The sequence below is a fragment of the Ovis aries genome, chromosome 7 (assembly GCF_016772045.2).
Source record: "Ovis aries strain OAR_USU_Benz2616 breed Rambouillet chromosome 7, ARS-UI_Ramb_v3.0, whole genome shotgun sequence".
In the NCBI taxonomy this organism is placed as follows: Eukaryota; Metazoa; Chordata; class Mammalia; order Artiodactyla; family Bovidae; genus Ovis; species Ovis aries.
Window position 1 is genome coordinate 28,279,997 of NC_056060.1, and position 5,326 is coordinate 28,285,322.

The following is a 5,326-nucleotide window of genomic DNA, read 5'->3' on the forward strand; positions in this document are numbered from 1 at the left end:
AGCGCCAAACAGCGCTCCGCGCTCTGATTGGTCCGCTCCTCTTTTCAAAATCAGGACCCCGGAAGGTGGCCAGGAGCTGCCTGTCCAGGGCGTTACTGGGTTACCGGCCGGGGGAGGGCGACGGGGCCGAGTGCGAAGGGTGTGGAGGGCAAAACTAAGAAACACAGAAAGAAAAATGAGTTCCACTTGCTCTTTCTTAGCCATAATTTATAGGGAAATACTGTCTATTGTGTATTTTAAAACACCTGGCCTGAACCCGACATAATATATTTGGGGCAATGTAATAGACATCTCTCTCTCTCTCTTTCTCTCTCTCTCTCTCTCTCTCTCTCTCTCTGTTTTTAGATCTCGGCGGAGGCTGAAGTCCCTTTTACGAAGAAACCGGTTCTACGGAATCGTAAGGGAGACCGTTTGGTCGGGATCCATCAACGCTGATTTTAGTAACCCTAAGCCGGAATGTTTGGTGGAAACTTCGGCTTTGGGAACTGGTCCATACTTAGGGGACTGATGATGACCCCCAGATCTTTGCGTTTCGGTAGTTAAAATACAACAAAGAAGACCTGTCAAGAGAAAGTGGAGTGCGGGAGGAAAGTCTAGGGGAGGCGGCCGCTGCAAAAGCTTCATTCGGTGGGGTCTGGACTTAGACCACGAAGGAGACTGGTTCCCGGCCCTCACGGTGCAGAGAGCGTGGTTTATCTTGTTGACAGACAAGACTGCACATACCCAGCCCTCGTCCCGGGCTGCTTTTCCATTCTCAAACGTCAGCAGTCCCATCAGGGATTAAATATTGTTAGGGCTGGAGATGTGGATTCAGATACTACGGACAATACAGCATACGTTTACTACCACCCATTCTCCAGTCCCATGTAGACTTGGCAAGAGTAGCGAAAACTAAAACAAAAAACAAAACTTTATCTGCCTTATCCAGTTGTGTGCTTATCGCCTAATAGTGCCAGAGGCCAAATGCGTCATTTGCCGGACTTGAAAGGGTTTAAATGGGAAACAGTTTTCTTAGAAGCATTCTGTTCCTTTTGGAGTTCAGGTACTTAGATATTCTACCTTTTCCAATCTAAAGAGGATGCCCTAAACTGGAAACAAACATGGCAACCCTCTGCAGTATTCTTGCCTGGAGAATCCCATGGAAGGAAGAGCTTGGTGGGCTGCAGTCCATGGGGTTACAAAGAGTCAGACAGGACTGAAGCGACTGAACACACAGGTGCAGCTTGGTACAGGATGAGTGAAACCAGACACGATTTTGGCTCTCCAAGGAGGGGAGTAGGGGACAATATCAACCAAGTAATTATATGAATGGGGACATAATTATTAACTAAGAGACATATACGCTAAGGAAAGGAATAGTTCATGATAGGGTACAGTGAAAGATCCTTGATGGGGGAGGCATGTAACAATGAACTAATCTGAAGAATTAGCAGAAATTAACAATAAAAAGTGAAGATGGAATGGTAGACTGGGCCTAGCATTCAGGAGACAAAAGCACTATGGAAAAAGCCATCAATTTTAACAGGACCAGTGCATCAGAAGCTATACTAAACGTATTTCTCCTCTTTTCTTCTTGCTTCAGACATAACTGTAAAAAATTACATGGTTTTTAGCCTCCTCCTTTACCCAAACTTCCCTTTGTTTTGGGTTTTAGGACCCACTATATCTCTTGAATATTAAATTTTCTAACTGTATCTTAGTGCTTTTTCTTTAAAGCTGAGCTCTTTGATTTTATGTTTTGTCCTTTCTCTTAAGATGAAAATACTAGTTCTTAATGTATTGACACAATTATTTACTTGCTTTATTCATGTTTATAAGTACACACACATATGTATAAATAATACATATATATTAACAGAATAAGAATAGCAGTATTGCTAACATAAGACTGCTAAATGAAGTTTAAATTTGCATGTGTGTTTTTTCCCTCTATATTAGTGTCCCACTGGAAATGTACAGAAAAAATACTGTGTTTTAAATGAGCTAGATATACGTCTTCTCTTTGGTTATTATGAATGTACTGTAGTTTATTCAACCAGACCTCTATTGAGGTGGCTTCTCTTGTTACAGAGAGTGGTTTTAGGGCATGCCCGTAGTTGTGGTGCAGGGGCTTAGTTCCTCTGCAGTATGTGGGATCTTCCCCAACCAGGGATCAAACCCATGTCCCCTGCATCAGCAGGTGAATCATTAACCACTAGACCACCAAGGAAGTCCTATGTTGCACTTCTAAAAACTAACCTTTATTGGACTATTTGCTTTGCTTGTCTGTTGTCTGTTTAAACTGTAGTTAAAATAATCAGCCTCTTCCCTTAATGAGACTCTGAATGATAGGTAGGAATGTTTTTCCCACTCCCAAGTTATAAAAGAATTCATTTATTCTTTTTGAAAAAATACCGGTATGGTTTCATTTTAAAAAAATTTAGATCTCTGACCCATTTGGAATTTATCCATTGTAGAATAAAGGATGGATCAAGGTTTATTTTTTTCCATATGGCTACTCATCCCTAGACATTTTGTCTCACTTCAGCAAACTCCCACACCTACCTCTAGAAGTAGCAAGACACTACTACTGAATGCCCCACAGAGTAACTTGACTGATCATTAGACTTTGCCTTTATTTTTATCTATTTATTTTCAATTTTGTCTGTGCCCTGCAGTTTGTGGGGCTCTTAATCCCCCAATCAGGGATTGAACCCCATGTCCCTAGAGTCCTAACCACTAGATGGCAAGGGAATTCCCTAGACTTTGCTTCTAGTTAGCGCCACTAGACAGCACACATTTTTTCTTTAGCTATCTCACTCTTTTTTCTGTGAAATTAATCAAGTATCTGTCAAAGTTCTTCCCTACATTTTCTTCTTGCACCCCAGCTTGGGAGAAGATGACGAGTAGCTTTCTAAATCAGATCCGGAGATATTCTCTGTAAAGCCAAAGTGATCGGCTTTGAAATCATTGCCTTCAAGGCCTGGCACGTTGCACAGACACTATTTCATTGATTAATAAAACCAAAACATTTGGGAAGATGTCTAAAAGTCAGCTTAACTAACAGAAAATAATTTAGTGATTTTCTCAGGTCACTGGAGTTCTCACCAGAATAATGGCACAGCAATGCTTCACCTACATCGCCCTCCACAGCTGAAATGCTTGCTCTTCTTTGCTTACAAAAGTATTGGCTACAGAAGGCTCATAACCAAGTTCCTTTGAGGACAGAGAATTGCTCTCACAGAAGGTAGCTGCCTCACCCCAGATGACACCTCCTCCTGGGGGCAGTCTGTGTGCCATGTCTGGTCCATGTCTGGGGACATAGACCTGTCCCTTACCTCAGTTCAGGACAACTGAAGGGCCTTCCAACCTTAGAAAGTCTTACAGGATGAGCTGAGGCCTATGTGGCAACTGTATCACAACTTAGTCTTTCCATCTGTCCAGTCCTGCTTTCCAAACTCATTTGCTCTTGCTATTCCAAGAGTTTGCCCCAGTAAGCCTCCTGCTCACAGATCTTCTCAGTGCCTGTTATTCAGGCAGCCCAACTTAAGGCATAGGTCTGATGCCTTCCCTAATCAGTGCTCTCAGCTAGAGCCTTGCTATCAAAATGCGATCCATGAATCAGCACCACTGCTGTCAACATGGAAAAGTTAGAAAAGAGTAACTCAGGCTTCACTCCAGATCTACTGAATCAGAATCTGCCTTTTTATAAGGTTTCCAGATGAGTTGTCTGTACACTAAAGTTTAAGAAACTCTGGACTAGGCTCAAAGTACAGTGGCCTGAACTGATAAATATTTCTTGAAGTGAAGTGAAGTGAAGTCGCTCAGTTGTGTCCGACTCTTCATGACCCCATGGACTGTAGCCTATCAATCAGGCTCCTCAGTCCATGGGATTTTCCAGACGAGTGTACTGGAGTGGGTTGCCATTTCCTTCTCCAGGGATCTTCCCACCCAGGGATCGAACCTAGGTCTCCCACATTGTAAGCAGACATTTAACCATCTGAGCCACCAGGGAAGCCATGGGTTATTAGGTTGGAAAACCCAACAAAATGTTTTGTTGTATTTTATATTATGCAAATAGAATAGAGAGTAAATGTTATCATCTGACTACTCAGGTTTAGGTCTTTTAGTCTCAGGCCACAGGGTTTTCTCTTGCCTTTTGAGGTTGCCTTGTGTGGTGTTCTGATATCCAAAAGAGTAGCCCAGGACTTGTGACAACTCTGAAATGACAGACAGAAGGTGTCAAACATAGAATAATAGCCTTCTGAGACTTGTGAGCGGAAGAGACATATGCAAATTTCTGTTCTGTTCTAGAGCAAGAAATTCAAGCTGGTTTTTTTGCAGTGGTGTGAGGGAAGGTAGGAAAAATGGAACGGAAAAAAGACAATGATAGATAAGCCAAAATGATTAAATAAAAACTGTAAGTACAGAAAAGCTTAAGAATTTTTCCATCTTTCACAAAACTACAAAGTGGACAGTTTAATAGTGCCTTCAACCACAATACAGGCTTGATAAGTTATTGAGCGCCATTACATAGATGATATAAATTTACTGATTTGGAGGATGTTCAAAATATAATTTGAGGAAAAGCAAGTCACAAAGTTATATGTATAGTATGATTGTGCTTCATATGTGTATATGCAAAGAAAAACAGAATGATGTTAACAGTAGTTATATCCAAGTTATAACATTGCCAAGTGACTTTTGCGTTCATCTTTGTGCTTTTCTGCTATTATCACTTTTTTACAGAAGTGATAATATTTAAATATTTATAATGGATATAATGGGCACACTTGAATATTTATAATGGGTATATTGTTGAGGGTTGAATTGTGTCCCTCCAAAAGATATGTTGATGTCTTAAACCCCAGCATCTCGAAATGTGACATTATCAGTTATAATAAGGTCATACCAAAGTAGGGTTGCCCCTTAATCCGATATAACTATTATAGTAAGAGGAGGCACAGTCTTGTGAAGTAAGAATGCTACGTGATGATGGAGAAAGAAATTGAAGTGCTAAATCTGCATGCCCAGAAACCAAAGATTGGGGGCCCCCCCCAGAAGCTAGGCAGAGGTAAGGAAGGGTTCTCCCCTAGTTTTCAGAGGGAGCACTGCCCCACCAACCTTGACTTCTAGCTTCCAGAATTGTGGGAAATAAACTTCTGCTGTTTGAAGGCACCCCGTTTGTGCTACTTCTTTAAGATAGCCCTAGGAAATTAATACAGATGTTACCTGACAATCATGAAAAAGTATAGTCGTTGCCATTTTGAAAATTAAATGGAGCTGTAATTGATCTGAAGGAAGATGACACTCATCAGCCTGCACAAAGGTGATTTCTCCCACAAAA